This window comes from Nycticebus coucang, chromosome 16 (genome assembly GCF_027406575.1).
Source record: "Nycticebus coucang isolate mNycCou1 chromosome 16, mNycCou1.pri, whole genome shotgun sequence".
NCBI classification, from domain to species: Eukaryota; Metazoa; Chordata; class Mammalia; order Primates; family Lorisidae; genus Nycticebus; species Nycticebus coucang.
The window spans coordinates 79,665,985-79,684,192 of record NC_069795.1 but is presented as its reverse complement, the minus strand read 5'-3'; the positions used below and the strand labels follow the sequence as shown (position 1 = coordinate 79,684,192).

Below are 18,208 nucleotides of genomic sequence, written 5' to 3'. Positions count from 1 at the left end.
AGTAGAGCCTTCAGGAAGGAACATATTAGTTAGCCAAAAACTTAAACAGTAAGTTTTTTCCAGCTTCCCCAAAGGAATCTGAGGACATCTCCCAGTATGGCAATGTATTGAGAAAAAGAAAATTACTACACCTTTTAGAAATTACTGGGCGTTGGCTCTGAACTGACACTAATTTCCAAACACTGAAAACAGCACTAATGGTTGGCTTATGGAGATCAGGAGACCAATGGAGTTTTGGCTTGGGTCTGTTTCATCGTGGGCTTGATGTGGTGGAAATAAATACCATGTAGTGATTTCCCTAGTTCTAGAATTGGCCATTTTAGGAATAGACACACCAAGCAACATTGGCTTTCTTCTTCATGGAGTATGGGCTATTATGATATGAAAAGTCACGTGGAAGCTAGTGTAATCACCTCTTCCTACAAAACCATGAACTCAAAAAATATCACATTCCTAGAGGCATTGCAGAAATCAGTGCCACTATGATGGGCTTTGAAGATGTAAGGATGGCAAATCCCATCACATCCTCATTCAATGTGCTTATTTGGCCTATGCCAAGATAAATGGGTCCTTGAGAAAAACAGTGGATTGTCCTAAACTTAATTGGTGTAACTTTAATTGCAGCTGCTTTTCCAGATGTCATTTCTTTTTTGAAGAATTCAAGGGACAACCTCTGACAGTCATTGCTCTGACGAATGTTTTTTCCTTCTCCTCTATACCTGGTAAGTAAAGACTTTTGGAAGCAGTTTGCTTTCAGCTACCCAGCAATCTACCCTCACTGTTGCACCTCAGGGCTATATTAACTCCCAGTCTACTGTCTCAATCTAATCCCAGGGACCTGGATAGCCTCCCCTCACTACAGGGTGTCACACAGGCCTACTGTGCTGATGACATCATGCTCATTGGTTCTTTTGGGCAGGAAATAATAATTACTCTGGATACCTTGGTATGAAAAATGCAAGCAGTTGGAAGAAAATGAATCCTATAAAAATTCAGGGGTTAGCTATTTTGGTGAAACTTTTACAGGTCTAGTGGTCAGGGCATGTTGAGATATTCTACATCTGGCCTCTCTTACCACTAAGGAAGTGGCTGAATGCCTAGAGAACCTCTGGAAGCAGCTATACTTCATTTGGTCACGCTACTTCAACTCGTGTAACCTGAAAAGCTGCCAGTTTTGAGTACAGTCCAGAAAATGAGAAGACTTTGCAACACATTCAGCCTACTAAGCAAACTGCTCGGCCACCTGGATGGAACAAATGACTCAGCACATCTAGTTGTGTTAGAAGGAACTATGGTCAACAATATAGCTGTATGGAAATTTCAGCAGGTCCATGTAGGTAAGTCACAATACAGACCTTTAGGATTTGGGTACAAAAAGCTATGCCATACTCTGCAAATAACTATTCTGCATTCAAGAAACCATCTGCCTTGGTAGCGGGCCTAACAGAGACTGATGCCTGGTGGGGTACCAAGTTACCACATGACCTGAGCTGACCATTGTGAATTGAGTTTTGTTCCTGTGACTTCTAGTCTGTCCTTGTCCTCTTCTGCTTCATGCACAGCTTTTCTTCTCACTGCTTTTCCAGCTGGCCTACAGTAACTTCAGGCCATCATCAAAGGCAAAGCCTCAGACAGACTTCCTTACCTGCATCACTTTGTGGTTCCTGGTGGGTGGTGACTTTTCTCTGATCCTTCATCTGCTCCCGTCCAGTTCTTCACTTCCCTAGCTTCCACCACAGCTGTGATGGCCAAATGTCTGTAATAAATCCTGTATTCTATATCACTCATGATGATTCTGCTTTCCTCATCAAACTCAAACGGGTACAACCACTGATGATGTATATGATTATATTTAATGTTCTTAACAACTCTGCCTGATAGATTTCATTCCCCTGAACTGCAGCAGTTTGCTCAGCTTTTCTTACTCAGTCTGTAGAAGCCAGAATTGTTTCCAGAATTGTCTGTAGGAGTCCGTTACTGTTTCCACGGACTCTTTGGTCAACACAACGGATAAGACTCTGAGATCTGTTCATTCAAGTACTCTCCTCTCTCTGCACCCTATTTGGGTTATTAACTTTTAAAGCATCTAAGTTATGAAATGTTTCAAATATACACAGAAATTCAGAAAATAATACAGCAGACATTCTTGTACTCAACATTCAAAATTGCTATGTTTGCTTCAGGTTAATTTTAGATCTTAACATTTTTTTAAAAAAATGCTTTTTACCAGCCAGGTGTGGTGGCACACACCTGTGGTTCCAGCTACTCAGGAGGCTGAGGCAAAAGGATTACTCAAGCGCATGAGTTTGAGGTTGCTCATGGCACTTTATCCAGGGTGACAGAGTGAGACTCTGTCCCCCCCCCCAAAAAAAATACTTATTACGGCACTGTTTGCAAATATCAATGTATAAATACATGTCACGTTCAAGTGCAAATAAATGCCATACAGTAATTCAGTAGAACTTCCATAGTTGAACACCTTCTTACATTGAGCACCTCCTTGAGTTGACCTAATTTTCACAGACTGGGCATGCAACACATGTAGGTGTCAGTAAGGAGGCCTAGTTCCTTGTGTGGACAACTTCCGTATGTAGACCAAGTTGTTACAGTCCCTTGAGAGGTAAATTTACAGAGGTTCCACTGCATTAATAAACTAAATTTATATTTTGGGAGGAAAAGGCAAATTGCAAGTGAATAAGAACAATATATGAAATAGTATTCAGACGAATTTAAAAAGGTAACAGACCCATACCAATTTATGGATCTAAAATCTTAAACTCTTTTCCCAGAGCTCTTCCCGAAGGGCTTCTATCCTGGCTCAATGCATCCTCCATTCTCATCATCCCTGCCTCAACTTTCAATGTCTGTCTCACAGACATTTCTGAAATACCATTTTATTTCCTTCTAACTCCACATCTTGGCATCAGCAGCCCACTTAGTGTATCAGCCTGTTTCTGTAACTCCAGGAATTTACAATAACCTTTTGTAAGGGAAAGCTTAATTATGGGTCTTTCCCTGCAAAAGCAATTTGTTGTGCTTATTTATAAATATTGCAACATTTTAGACTTGAAATTGATCTGTTTGAACACGAACCTCTGATTACACATCTGGGATGCCCCCCAATCCTCCAGTAGCGGTAAAACATAAAAAAAGATCAGTGATACCAGATTTGGGTGACTATGGAGAGAGGTGAGAATACTTGGGCCATTGCTGGTGGAAGTACATTGGGATAAACATCTTGGAAGACCATTCAGCAACATCCACTAAAGATGGAGATATGCCCGCTTTTTATGATACAGCAATTCTGCTCCCAGGAAAATCCCAACAGAAATGTGTGCAACGTGAAAAAGAATGTTCTCAGCGGCACCATTCAAAATGGCCCCAACACAAATGCCCTTTGAAAGTCAAATGGATAAGTAAATTGTGATGTGCTGTCATAATGTGGCAGTGGAAATATGCCAACGGTGGCTCCCACAGGCAGGTGATACACGTGTTGCTCCTGATGTTGAGAAAGGGAAACCAGACTCACAAGAATAGGCGTGTATTATTCTATTTTATGGAGGCTAAAGAAAATCTGAATAAAATTTCATTGTCCAGGAGGCAAGGGTACATACTTGGGTGGTGCGAGGAAGAAGAACAGAGAAGTGGTTGCCATAAAAGTCAAGATAAAAGTTATTTTTGCTGGACAGGGGTGTGTCAGGAAGCGGCACTGGGGTGTTGGTAGTACCCTGGTACTTGATCTGGGTGGTGTCTATGCAAATATTTGTTTTATAATGGTTTGTTTTGCTATAATTTATATTTTATGGACTTTTTTTGTATGTTTGTTGTACTTGAAAATGATAATGGTTTTTAAGCCACCACAAATCACAGCACTCTTATAAAATTCACAGTGAGCGTGCAAAGGATGATTTGCAAAGTTCTTCGGAGAAGGCTTAAATTTCCAAACGCCACGCTGGCGGCGATTTCCCCTTAGAACTTCTATTTTCTGTCCAAGGAACGACATGTTCTTAGACCTCTTCACGTTTAGAGGAGGCATTCTTTTGCAAAGAAAATTTTATTACTTAACAGAATCGTCATATGAGTTACCAGACAGAGTAAAAGTGGGCAGCATGAGCCCCACCCTCACAAGCAAAGTGACATGCCAGGTACCCCCTGCTTCATAGGGCACCTTGTTTATATTCCAAATCTCAGGCCCTTGTGGACCCTGGGGAATAAATGATAGCAAAAAATCCCAGGCCTAAGAATACAGTGCTAGTCAGCCGTGCACATTGTTCGTTCCCTTTTATGGACAAGGAAATCAAGGCACAGAGAAGTTAAGCAACTTACCTAGGGTAGCTAGAAAGTTGAAAACTCAGGTATTGGACAGAGGCTCTCTGACCTTGGAGCCTCTGTGAGTAACTACCAAACCATCCTAACCTCCCCACCATTGTCTCAATTGGGGATTAGCACATACTGAAAAACCTTTGAAGTCTCCTCTTCCTATAGTCAAAAATCCATTTTGTTTATCCTCCAAAATGTCTCTTGATTGTGTCCTTTCTTCTCATTCCCTCCACTTAACATTGGCCCACTTTATCCCTCACCTGGTTTACTGGAGGTTCTTCCCACATCCTGCTCCTCTCTCAGCAGGGTTTATAAACCATAAACCCTTTGGGCTTCCCAGTGCCCTGTTGCCTACTCTGTCAAGTCCAAACCTCTCTGTGACTCTGAACGCCCTTCGTGGCCTGGCCACTGCCCTTTCTTCAAGTCTTTGCATGTCTACCTGCTGACAATCCCAGTCGATTTGCTGTGCTCCCACACCCCAAGAATACTCTAACCACAGTGCTGGTCTCTCCCTGCCCTACCCCCTGCATTCATGGCCCTCTTTCTGTCCCAGTCATCCTTCCAGACCCAGTGCAAATTCCAGCTCTTCTGGGAAGCCTTCTCTGAAGCCTTCTAGTGGGAACCTCTCTCCCCACCCTTGCTATACCTCTCGTATTTGAGCATACCCCGGTTGACATTTATCCAACTGCCATTCCCACCAGTCTCTAAACTCTTGAGAACAGGAACTGTGTCTCAGCTAAATTTTGATTTCCAAAGGCATAAAATAGCACTGCCTATACGCTTAAGTGAGTCTGTGTCACCCACTTAGGTCACATCCAGTGGTGAGGACTTACATGGCACTATGATATTCTCTTATCCTGACATTCTGGCCTGGCTCCTCCCAGACAAAAATGGATAAAGCAGAAGTCAGGTGGGTAGAGATTTATCCTGGCCAATCGGAGATACTGAGAATAGCACAGAAGACTATTCACTTGGGGTATAAGTCTGGCTGGAAAACCCACTGAAATAGATTTTCCCTGCCCTAGTCTGGGACTCCAAAGACTTCGCCAAGGTGAATCAGGACAAGGAGAAGTGGAAAATTCCTCATTCATATTTCACTGGGAAACTTGAACCAGAAATCAATGTTTCAGGCCCAGCCTGTCTCGTTTTTCCAGACAGGACTCCCTGATTCTCCCGTCTGCCCTAAAAGGAGCTGCAGCAGAAACGCAAAACTGCTATGAAGACTTTCATGTGGCTTCTCCGGCTAGAAAAACACAGTCCCCCTCTAGATGCTTTCAGAGCACAGCATCATTGAGAATCTGGCTTTTCTTGCAGGCAGGGGATGGGAACTATTTTTCAAGGGAAAGCACATGCATAATTGCTGGAGAAATATACACATTTAATTTCTTTTGAGACCTTGAACATTTCTTCCTTAAATAAATCATCCTGCATGATCCTATGACCTGAAACATGGAAGTGGTTTTGTCCTGGCCCTGAGCTGGGGTCTCCAGAGAGACAAACTCTGACCCATTTGGATGCCACGTGAAAACACACGGTGCTGCTTTGCTCTCCCCCAAACGGGCAGACCAGATGGAGTTGCTGAAGTCCATCATGTTGTAGGTCTTTTTCCAGAGCTGAGCAGGTACATGACCACCTGCCTGCCTTATAAATTCAAAGGAACAGGGTACAACTATGTGGAGGGGGGTAATGAGGACTGCAAGCTTGAGATAGCCCACGTTGCAGCTGGCAGAGACTGTAGAAACTGTCTTTGACAAATCTCTTGATTTACAGAGCAGGGCAGTAAGATCCAGACAGGAAAATCCTGTCACCAGTGTTTCCCAAGAACTGCCTCTGGAAAATCACCTGTGAACTGGTCACAAATGCCACTTGTGGGCCCCAGCCCAGACTCAGAGTCTCTGAGGATTTCCCCAGGAGATAGGGTCTGACAGAATTCCCAGGTGGTTCTGATGCACCCTAATGTTTGGGAAGCTGTGATGGGCTCTCTGGCTTTTCTGTGTGGACACAGGTCAGGTCTTTCCTGCAGGCCTGTTCTTTCATCTGGTTATGCTTTCCTGCCCCTCCGACCGCCATCGGTCTGTCCTGAGCTTTCTCATGTCTGGGCCACCTCTCCGTGCTGGCCTCCCTCCCAAGCTCCCCTCTAAGACTCGGTGCATTCTAAGCTGCGAACATCAGAAAAGGGAAACAGCACACTCTCTCCAGGAGTATGGGCGCTAGAAATGGCCCTGGAGAGGATTCAGTGCTGTCCCTGCTCCCCCACCCGCACTTGCTTCTTCCTCTGTTCTCCCTTGTGTATTACGTGATGACATTACTCAGGGAAGCAATAGCATCTGCTGTTTCCGGAAGCCAGAGGCACTCCATGGCCTCAAGAGGGGTCTGCAAGATGATAAGGGCTTTGGAATTTCGAGACTTGCCTCAAGGCTTGTTGTAAATGTCAGTCCTTGAGCTGTTTAAAAACAGCGACCATTTGCCACATGTTTCTATAGACTTCTAGTGCCCATGGTTAGCACTTGACTAAATGCATAAAATGTTATAATCAGTTCCTACTATGCAACCACCTGCGGCTATCAGCCATTAATTTATATAAATGTCGTTTTAAAATTCCTTTGTGAGGGAGTGATGCTTCCTTGAAGGCAGACTGTCTAGCCTTAGAGGAAGTAGAGGGATAGAAGCCCATGGCAATGGAATCTGGTAGCCACAAGATAGGTAGACATTCCTACACCTCTTACAATTGTTGGACCCAGAGAACTTCCCTACTCCTACCTGGAGCTTCAGTTTTTTCATCTGAAAGGGACTGTGATTTCTACCTGCCAGAGTTGGTGTCATAGCATCTAGGACAGTGGTTCTCAACCTGTGGGTCACAACCCCTTTATAACAATGAAAATACATCCTGCATATCAAATATTTACATTATGATTCATAATAGTACCAAAATTACCATTATGAAGTAGCAACGAAAATAATTTTATGGTTGGGAGTCACCCCAATATGAGGAACTGTATTAAAGGGTCGTGGCATTAGGAAGCATTAGGAAGGTTAAGAACCACTGACCAAGAAGCACTTTGCATAGTGCTAGTCCGTAATGAATGTTCCTCTCCTGTGCCTGACCTTCATATGCTGCTATTTCAGACACTGTGCTGCAAACTCTCCAGGCCTAGTTCACTATGTTTTAAACTCTGGTAGTAAGAGGGCCCTTGTAGAAAGAACTCGAAGTTATTAGATAGAGAGGAATAGTTTCTGAGTCACGACCACTGAAATGACACTAACTCAAATAAACACGTGGGATCCCGTCTCCCTGTGGCCACCTTAAGAGGGATGGAAACCAAATTACTTTACCTGAGTTAGATTAATTAACATCCAAGGCTCTTCTCATTCTTATGATTCTATGATAACAAATTTGGCCTGACATTTAAGGCCTTCATAATATCAGACAAGCCCATTACAGAGGCATCTAAGATTATTCTTCTAAACCCCATACTTTGTCTAAACCCCAAACTTCTTCCAAGCCCTGCAGTCTATAGTGTCCTCTCTGCAGCAAGACCCTTCCTGCAACCAGACTCCTGATTCTTTCCACTCCTCCTTGCTTTTTCTATTGCCAAAGGCTAGCCACCCTTGAATGCTCACTCCCATCAAGTCTCTCCTGCTTCCTTGCCAGCTTTAGTATGCCCCTCCAGCCTTCCATCTGTATTTCTCTTACAGTGCAACTATTAACCTTAAACTTCCCTGTAGCTTAGATATGCAGGAACACGTCCTACCAGATCATGCCTTGCCAGACTCTCTAATGACATGCCCTGGATCTCAATTTTTCTCTAGATGCCCCCAGCACTTAAAAGCACATAAAAGCTGTCCATGAAATGTTTATTGAACAGGGCCAAGGAATTCCAAGAATAAATTCGCATACATGAAGTCTTGTGTGTGAGTGTTTTTCTTATTTTAGGGCATGTTTGGCAATAAGGAACAGTTGTCCTGTCAAACCACATTATTGAGAGGATAGAGGGGTTTGTTACCGACCTCCAAGGAAAGCATGGAGGATTATAAAGGAGAAGAAAAATCTCTCTGTGCCCTCAGAGGCTACAGGGCCTCTTGTCACCTCTCTTTCTGCATGTCACCTCCTCCTCCTAGCACACTGGACCCCTCTATAAGCCTCTTAGTTCATCTCTTCATAATTAGGCATGCCTATGACTCCTGCTCTGTTATCCACAGTACTAGTTCCTATGCTTTCAGTCCCAGCATCTTCCTAACCTGAGCCTCTGTGTCACAGGGTCTCAGTCCAGTTAGCTGCCTGGGAGCCGTGTTACACGGCACCAGTGTGACTGCCTGGATCCCACTCTTGCAGCTAGAGGTTGGAATTTGGTAGTGGAGGGAGGGTGGTGATGTCTTCCAATAACTTATTATGGTTGGATGGTCATTCCTAAGTGAATGTAATACAACAATGTCTACGAAAAGCAGTGAAGAACCAAAGACTACAACATGGATCTGCAAAGTGGGCCAGGGCACAGGCTGTTTCCCATAGTTTCACAGAAAGCCCCTGGGTGCAGCTGAATGTGGGTCTCTGCGGTCTGTGAGAGCTGAGGGCTACTCATAGGTTTTCTCTACCTCCCCTAGAACCTTCTACTTGCATTCTCATTTTCTTCCCAAGAGATACATGAATGAAGCAGGCAGGCCTGACTAGATGGATATCTTTGGTCTATTTTCCTAGTAGCCAGCAGAGGCAATGCTGGGGTGGCCAGGTTGAGTCCCAGCATCTTCTGTGGACTGAAAGGGGAAGTGTGGAAATGGAGGAAATGGGTCCATGGAGCAGGAAAGGGGAAGTGTGGAAATGGAGGAAATGGGTCCATGGAGCAGGTGGGCACCTGCTGAGCCATGCAGGGGACACTGGCGAAGGGCACTGAATGTCAGTGAAAGCAGGTTCGGGCTGACACCCTTCCTCCTGGGTCATTCTCGTAACATCTCCTATCTTAAAGTCATTCTCCAATGACCCCCGTATATCTCTCTCTGTCTTAGTCAGTTCAAGTTGCTATAATAACTACCATAGACCGGGTGACTTACAAACAATAGAAATTTATTTCTCACTATTTTGGAGGCCAGATGTGCCAGACCAGTTTGCCAGCAAACTGACCCTCCTCCCAGTTGCAGATTGCCAACTTCTTACCATATCCTTAGATGAGGGAAAGAGAGTTAGAGAGCTCTGTGGGGCTCCTTTCCTGAGCACACTAATCCCATTCATGAGGGCTCCACCCTTATGACTTTACCTCCCAAAGGCCCTGTAGCCTAATACCATCACATCTGGGGTCAGGATTTCAGGAAACACATTTGGGAGACACACAAACGTTCAGTCCACAGTACTCTCCGGCTACTCTGCTAGTTCTCTTTTCAACTGATGACAAGGCCCAAATTCACACACACCCCAGAAGAGTCACCCACAGGAACCTAGGTCATTACCAGAGAGATTTAGAAGGGCCCAAAGGATGGTGCTTTAAAGGAACATTTTAGAGCTTCGGATTTACAAACCACTGCATTTGCTCTTATGGTCCTCGTCTTAAAAGTGGAAAGATTGATACCTTATAGCCAAAGGCAGCAGCCACATGGGGATGTGCTCCTCTGCCACAGCCAGGTCTCACCATCTTCAGGAGACCCTTATCCTTCCAGGCCTCATTTAAATGCCTCCTTTTTGTGTGAAGACTTCCCTGATCTCACAGCCAAAACACACCTCTCCTTTCTCTGGACTCCACCTCCCCTTATTCCTTTGAGGGAGGTAACGCGGGTCATGCTCCCTGTGGGTCTCCCTGACAAGCCTGGGTGTTCCTTGTTGAATGAAGGGAGTTGGGTTCTTGCTTCCTCCTTACTGTTTGTGGCACATTGAACAAGACTCAGTTTCTTTAAGGCATAGTATGTCCACCTCTAAAATGGAGGCAGACGGCATCTTCACCCCACCTGCTCAAATCGAACCAGATGACAATGGGGAGAGCTTTGCAAATCTTGGAGAACCGCAGGAGTCTGGGGGGATAATCCTCCAGGCCACCGCATTATTCATGCACAGCCTCTGACCTGGCCCAAGAGAAACAGGTATAACATCACAGCCATGCGTGTTTTTGTCTTGATGGTCTGATCACCAGCTGTGTGTTGGTTTGAGCCCACACAGATGCCAGAAGCACCTCACTTTCCCGTGTGGCTCACCCTTAGTCCAGGCAATAACCTCACAATGGCGCCTGTGGTGGCACATGAGTTGCCTAAACATTGTAAAGAGAAGGACGGAATTACAGCAGTGTTCTTAGGCTTCCTAAGAACCAGAGAGCACTGGCCCTTCCCCAGGCCCTTCATTCATTCATTCACCCACTCACTTACTCCTCCAGCGTACTCTCCCCTATGGACCTAGTGACGGGGAGGTCGGCCCAGCACAGCGTGGCTGGCCGGCGCCACAGCCAGGCTCTGCGGAGGTTCTTTGAGGCGGGCAGAGGAGCAGCGACCACTAGTCCTCAGGGAGAAGCTGCCTGCCAAAGGCGACACTCAGCTGTGGGGAGGGGAGGCTCCTTCGCAGCCAGAACGGCTTGTTCCAAACCAGGATGTGAGCAGAACAATGCGTGCTCCCGAGAGCGAGCGGGGGAGGGGCTGGAGCGTGGAGGGCGAAGCCTAAGGGCTGCACCGGCAGCTGACGCCTGAGCAGGAGGCCCAGCCGCCCAGGGGATCCGAGGAGCCCTGGCTGAGGATCTCCTGGGAAGGATGCCCGGAATTCCACTGTTATGACCTGCAGGAGGTCACGTTAACCAGCCTGCGAGGAAGCCCTGCCCAGGCTGTAGCGCGGCGCTCACCGGCTCCCTCGCTATTAAGGGACCCCTGGCTCCGCAGCCAGACCGGGGTGCTGAGGCCTAGGAGCCCCAGCGCCTCTGCTGTCCGCAGGGCATTGCGCTGGGACCACAGACCCGTCGCTTCCCAGCTATTCGGGCCTTCCCTTCCGTGGTTAATTTTCGCTTTTCATTAAGATGTATTCCTTTAGGGGACCAGGAGCCCAGGGACGCCTGATGGGGAACACATGCCCCCCACCCACGGCGGGCGCTTTGATTCCTGCGGAGGCTGAGGCGAGGCTGCGCACATCTTGAGGTCCCCGCGCCAGACGCTGTCCCCGGAGGCTGCAGGCGTGGGCTCGCTTCGCGTGCGGGGAGCCCCCTGCCCACATAAAAGCCTCCCGCTCCGGGCCATCCCTTCCCGGCGCCGCCCGCCCCCGGCCCTGCAGACACACTCAGCTGCCTCCAGTGAGGAGCCCGGGAGCCACACAAAGAAAATGGCAGGAGAGTGAGTCACCGCCCAGCGAGGCTCCTCTGCCGCCTGGGCTGCAGGCTCACAGCAGGACCTTTGTGCTGCCCTCCTAGAGGACTGGGAGGACCGCAGGAGGGAGGCAGACATTTCGGGGGAGGGGGCGGCTGCGTGATGCCAGCAGACGGAAGGAACACCGGCCCGAGGAGAGGTGGGGGTGCCTCCCTCCAGCCTGTTGTCTGTGTGGGGGGTCTCCTGTGGGTGCCCACTATTTTTAGGTAGTCTCCTCACCAAGGTGTGAGAGGCTTGAGACCTGGGACCTGTCCAATTCAATTCTCTCTTCCTGCCCTTGTCCCTAACAGCCTTGGAAAGGTGCTGGAAGTTGGGGCAATGGATGGATGCATGGAGGTTGAAATAATTCATTCACACCCAGGCTGCCTGCCAGAAGCCCTCATCTCACAGATGGCGAAATGGAGGCACAGAAATGGGAATAACCCCTGCCAGCTCCAGATTCAAGTGTCATGAGAGGTAGGACCGACAGGTGGGGAAAGGTGGGGATGGTGGGAACCCACAGCATGGATAAGGCAGCCTGGAGGACAACCTCAGAGGATTTCCTGGGGACTGAGGCAATGGCAGTCAGGGGCTCCAGGCCTTAGGGTGACCATAATATCTTGGCCAAGACAGGTCATAGATATTACATAAAATGGGTTAAGAGTCAGTATTTGCTGAGTACCTAGTGTTGGCCAGCGCTGAGACAGGTGTCATTCCAGATAAAGTAGGTGATTGGGAGACTTCTTGTACAATCCGCTGCCAGCTCTGGCAGGATCTCAGGGTGTGGTAACCTGGCGCGGCCACCATGTGACAGGAACGGGTTGTCAGCTTAGAGGCCCTATTGTGGGTGCCCCCTGAGGGCAACAACATCTAGGGGACTAACTCACATCTGAGACATTTACCCCAGTTCAGTTACCGAGATCCTGGGGTGTGGGGTGATCTGAGACTCTACAGCAGTGAGGAGCTGACTGCTGTGAGCCAGGCAGATTAACTGGGGGCAGGGAGACAGAACCGAGGTTTCGAGCTGCACCAGGGAGGTCTGATCACCTGTGAGCCTCATTTGAGGGGTGAGTACTACACACTACACGTCTAAGGACAGGCACACCCAGGCCAGTGGTGGCCTTTCTCTGCAGCCTCTCATCTAACTCCTGTGCTAACCAAACTCACCACAATCCTTAGAACAATCTTTCAGCCCAAACCAAAACAACAGACTAGTTGTTCAGACAAGCTGATACAGCCACACTCTGGAGACCACACCCTGGATGCCTTGATGAGAGGCAGATGGTTTTGAAGTGCTCAGCCTTCTCCTGACCAGAAGATGGCTTAGAGCAGATGCTGTCCACATGTGGCAGGGATCATTCCCACCTCTGGCGTTTTCTAATTCCTGAACAGATGCTCACTGTAATTTAAGGATGAAGGCACCTGGATGCCATCCCCAAATCTCTCAAAATCAGTGTTCTCAACCTGTGGGTCACCTTTTTAACAATGAAAATACATTGTGGCATTAGGAAGGTTGAGAACCCCTGCATCTAAACGATCCAGAGTTTAGAGAGGAGTCTAGACTCCTGAAAACTAGACACAGGAGTCTACTTTTAGAGGAGTCTAGTTCAGTAGCTTGCCCACAGTCACACAGCCAAAAAGAGAGCATCTAAGATTCAAACCACTGTATACCATTCTACCAGTCTTATTAAGACTGTTATTAACAGTAATACTAAAGGTTCCTGATAACTGAGGGCTTGCTATGTGCCAAGCATACATGTATGTATTTGCATGTGTACTTGGCACTTTACATGTTCTTTTTTTTATGTAATCCTCATACATGTCAATCAGGAGATTGTTCTTATTCTCATTTTACAGGTGAGAGTTGAAGTGCACAGCTATAAAGAAACTTGCCCAAGCCAAGGCCACACAGCTACTACGAGCAAGATCTGGATTTCAAACCAGTGTGTCTGCCCCTACCAAAGCTCTTAGCCACTCAGCTCTACAGCAGGGAAGAGCAAGAAATCAGTTTGCACTCGCTGACTCCGCAGTACCCCTGGTCCTGCTGCCCTAGCAGAAGCAATCTCCAGCTCTGAGTGGGGTTACCAAAGTCCAGAGCCCCACCCTCGGCGGTGTCAGTTTAGAGATTAGGTTTATATCAGCTTGCCAGGGAGGAACAGGTTCAGGCAGTCTTGAGTTATGATGACTCAGTCCACAAGGGAATGAGCCAAACCCAATTAATTGATTCACCTGTGAGATACACTGGCCAGAAAAAAGATTGTGGTTAAGAGGACTGGCTTCAGAGTAAGACACAGCTGGGTTTGAAACTCCATCCACCACTTCCTAGCCTCTTGTCTTTAGACGTGTTACTCTTTGGACATAAAAAGCAATCTCAGTTTCAACCTCTGAAAATGGGGGAAAATGCCAATCTTGTGTGGTGGCTGTGGCTTAAACCAGATGTGTGTCAAATATCTAGCACAGTGGTTGATTCTCAGTGGGAGCTCAATAAATGACAGTGCTCATAATTCCTATCATTGTTATTATTCTTCGAACACCGGACTCGGCCACCTGATAAGTTCCATCCTGCACAGTGAGGCGGTCCCACCATAAAAAGAGAAATTCCATCTCAGAAGGCTGCTGGCAGAGCCCAGCTTATAGAAAGAGGACTCAGCTCTCAGCCTCTGATAGCTAGATGAGCTGTCCTCTACCCTGCCCTCCCACCCCCAGGATAATTCTGTTTGAAACCCTGGTGCTAGGTTGCACTCAGAGCCCTGTCTTCTCCTGGGCAGAGCTGCCCATATCAATAAAATCTCTTCTAGCAATACTTCCTTCCCTCAGGAAAATAGTCCTGACCTGCCACCTTACCTTTGCAGAGCCTGGTGGGTAAACTCTTATCCCCTCTCCCAGGTCCTGATCAAATGTACTTCCATTTGTGAGGTCTTCCCAGCACCCCCAGGCACAGATAAATTGACCAGGAGCTGACTCTGCAATGAGACACACCAGTGCAGAACACAGAGGTCATTCCTCTCTTCCTTAAGGATGAAATCTATTGGGACAATAAACAAACAAAGAAATAAACCAAATGGTTAGAGCTTCCAGTAACTGCAAAGAAGGACATGCCAGTATCATGTGGCAGACAATAACTGTGGCAGTGGTGTAAGGCAGCATCGACCCCGAGGCCTCAAGACAAGCAGCAGCCAGCTTTACCATGAGCTGGGGGCAGAGGTTTCCCTAAGGAAGGAAGGAACTTGATGTGTTCCTTATGCTCAGAAGACCAGGTTGGAGCAGGTGATGGAGGGCAGGTGGTGGGGGGCTGGAGGGAGGAGGCATGGCTATCACAGGCAGAGGCCTTGCTCCTCTGTGCACCTGGCTGGAGGTGCATAGTGAGAACTGATTAAACAACTACTATGTGCCAAACACAGACACTTTCTATAAACTTCTTTATCCAATGTCCATTCTCCCAGCCACCCCTACTCTTCATTCACTCTCTTCTCTCCCTGTTTGTGAGGCCTCCTCTGTGGATTTGTTTTCCTGCTCACCCCAGCTTTCAGTAGGCTGCAGGCTCCTCTGTAAGGCGTCTCTGTACCCCAGCACCCAGCCCGGTGTGCCCTGGAGTGCTGAGCATCACCGCTCTTCACTTAGTCTTCAGCAGTTACAATTTGGGATATCAATAACAAAAATTGATGCTTCTGTAAATGTCTTAACACAATAACTAAGAAAATGCCAGGAAGGCTATGTTAACCAGTGTGATGAAAATGTGTCAAACGGTCTATAAAACCAGTGTATGGTGCCCCATGATCACATTATTGTACACAGCTATGATTTAATAAAAAAAAAAAATTGATGCTTCTCAGATAAAGTTAATAGAAATGCACTGTGCACTTTGCTGTGATGATTTAAGAAGCCCCTTCATTGCATTGGTCACACACTCAGAAGTATTATGTAGGTCAGCCAGTCCCTTGACACTGTGTTCAGGAGCTTATCACAACTCTTAGTGTTGACTGCAGGGAGTGACAGTCCCAGCCTTGCTGCCAGATGAAGAGATGTGATCTAAATAGGCCACAGGGACTATGCTACATAAAGCAGACACAAATCCATTCTGTTCAACATAGTGCTCTTGGGCCCTACTGTGCATGGGACCTTGTAGCAGATGTTCCACTGGCTGTGAGAGTGAATCCCGTGCCCCATGTTTTCTCTGCTCTACTGCAGGGCTGACATGTGCAGCCTTGGGATAGAGGCATGTACAGGACAGTCTCAGGAAGAAGGAAGCTGGTCATAGACGGCCCTGAATGCCATGCCAGAGACTTTTGATTTTAGCATGTACATAATGGAAGGGGGAGAACCCTGAATGTGGTTTTCATTTTATTTTTTTTAAGTAGGAAATTGTAAATAGTTCTGTTTTGAAAGGGCCACCTGGAAAGAAAGTGAAAAAATTAAGTGGCAAAGAGCTCGAAGTCATAAGCAAAGAGGGCAGCCAGGGGAAGGTGTTTGGGGCCTGGTGGGAGATTGCAGGTGGGAGGGGCTTGATGGCTCATTTTGTCCACAGTGTGAGCAAGCCCTGGGGCTGAGGGAAGGAGGGAGGCTTCTTAGCAACTGAGTGAGGTTCTGGGTAACAGATGGGGGGTTAGGTGGGGCCAGGACTTTTGCTGTGGAGATGCCAAAGTTTACCAGCTCAAGACTCCAGAAACAACTGGGATGTCATGATGAATGGGAAAACTCTGGCTTTGAGTTGGAATCAGGCTCCAGTCTAATCTCTTGTCATTGATTAGCTATGTAACTTGGAACGAGTCACTTCATTCTCTGAACCTATTTCCTCAACTGAACAAAAGTGCTTATTATTTCCAACCCTAAAATTGTGATAGATTAAAAAACACAAGTGTGCAGTCCCCATGCATGGAATCTGAGACTCCAAGGCCTTTCTCCAGGTATTTGGTTGGAATTAATATCTACTTTCTCCTTGCATATATCCATCTTTTGTCACCACATGACCTTGGGCACAGGGCAGGCTTTCAGGCTTTCAATTCTGTGAATCTTGTCTTTCTTTCTTTTCTTTTTTTCTTTTTTTTTTAGAGACAGGATCTAGCTTGTCACCCAGGCAGTGACATGTGCAGTGGCAGGATCACAGCAGCCTTGAACTCCAGGGCACCAGTGATCCTTCCACATTAGTCTCAGTGATCTTCCCACATTAGCCTCTCACATTAGTAGCCAGGACTACAGGCATGTGCCACCATGCCAGTTTAATTTTTAAAAACGTTCTGTCTGCTGTGTGTGCTGGTTCATTCCTGTATTCCCAGCAATCTGGGAGACTGAGACAGGTGAATTGCTGAGCTCAGGAGTTTGAGACCAGCCCAAGCAAGAATGAGACCCCGTCTCTAAAAAAAAAGAAAAAAAAAAAGAAAAGAAAAGCTAGCCAGGTGTTGTGGCGGGCGCCTGTAGTCCCAGCTACTAAGAAACTGAGGCAGGACAATTGCTTGAGCCCAAGAGTTTCAGGGTTTGAGGTTGCTGTGAGCTATTATGATGCCATGGCACTCAACCCCAGGGTGACAAAGTGACACTCTGTCTCAAACAAACAAACAAAAGGTTTTTTGTACAGATGGTGTCTTGTTCTGTTGCTCAGGCTGGTCTCAAAGTCCTGGGCTCAAGCGATCCTCCCACCTTAGCCTCCCAGAGTGCTGAGATTGTAGATGTGAGCCATGTCACATCCTGCTTAGTTCTGTGGTTCATATGGGGCTCTCTTGCTCAAACTTCTAGGTTTCTGTGACAATTTTGGATTTTTTTTTTTAATTGAGTTGACCAGGTCTATGGAGTACCCACATGAAGCTATTTCCCCAAGGAAGATCACAGCCAGGTCTATAAACAGAGCCATGTTGCATATTTATACATACCTTACATGGGTCTTAGTAGATAGTGCAATCTATTTTGGGTTGATTTCCAAGTAAAAATGTTATTTATTGCTTAAAGATAGTAATGTAAGAGCAGTTATGTTACTTACTATAGTCATTGAAAATGGGCTATGTGTAGTTTCTCTTCTGTACATTTTCTCACCACTCTTTTTTTTTTTTTTTAATTTCTTTCTTTCTTTTCTTTTCTTTTTTTTTTTTTTGCAGTTTTTGGCCGGGGTGGGTTTGAACCCGCCACCTCCGCCATATGGGGCCAGCACCCTACTCCGTTGAGCCACAGGCGCCGCCCTTAAATTTCTTTTTTTTTTTAACATGAGGATCCAAATATTTAGTTTACATTGTTTTCAATTCTAAAGTAAAGTTCAAGTTGTAGTTGAGCCCTTCACCCGGGAGGCGTGCTGAACACCCTAACATCGTGTTCTGCTCTCCCCCTTCCTAGACTATACTTGTGTCTTTCCTTTCATGTGGTTGTATAGTTGTTTATATATTGCTTTAATATTAGTATTGAATACACTGGATACTTTTTTCCCATTCTTCGGATACTTTACTAAGAAGAACGTGTTTCAACTCCATCCAGCTGAACACAAAAGATGTAAAGTCTCCATCTTTGCTTATGGCTGAAATAGAATTCCATGGTATACATATACCACTGTTTGTTAATCCATTCACAGGTTGATGGGCACTTGGGTTGATTTCATGTCTCGACAACT

At 46.6% G+C, this 18,208-nt stretch overlaps 1 long non-coding RNA gene across 1 annotated transcript; it reads left to right on the top strand.

Annotated features, from left to right (window-relative positions):
* Nucleotides 1-10,946: 10,946 nt before the first annotated feature.
* LOC128567293 (uncharacterized) lies at nt 10,947-14,856 on the top strand. Its single transcript, XR_008374857.1, has 3 exons — nt 10,947-11,607; nt 11,931-12,096; nt 13,477-14,856. It is a non-coding gene; the product is annotated as an uncharacterized LOC128567293 (long non-coding RNA).
* The last annotated feature ends 3,352 nt before the right edge of the window (nt 14,857-18,208 follow it).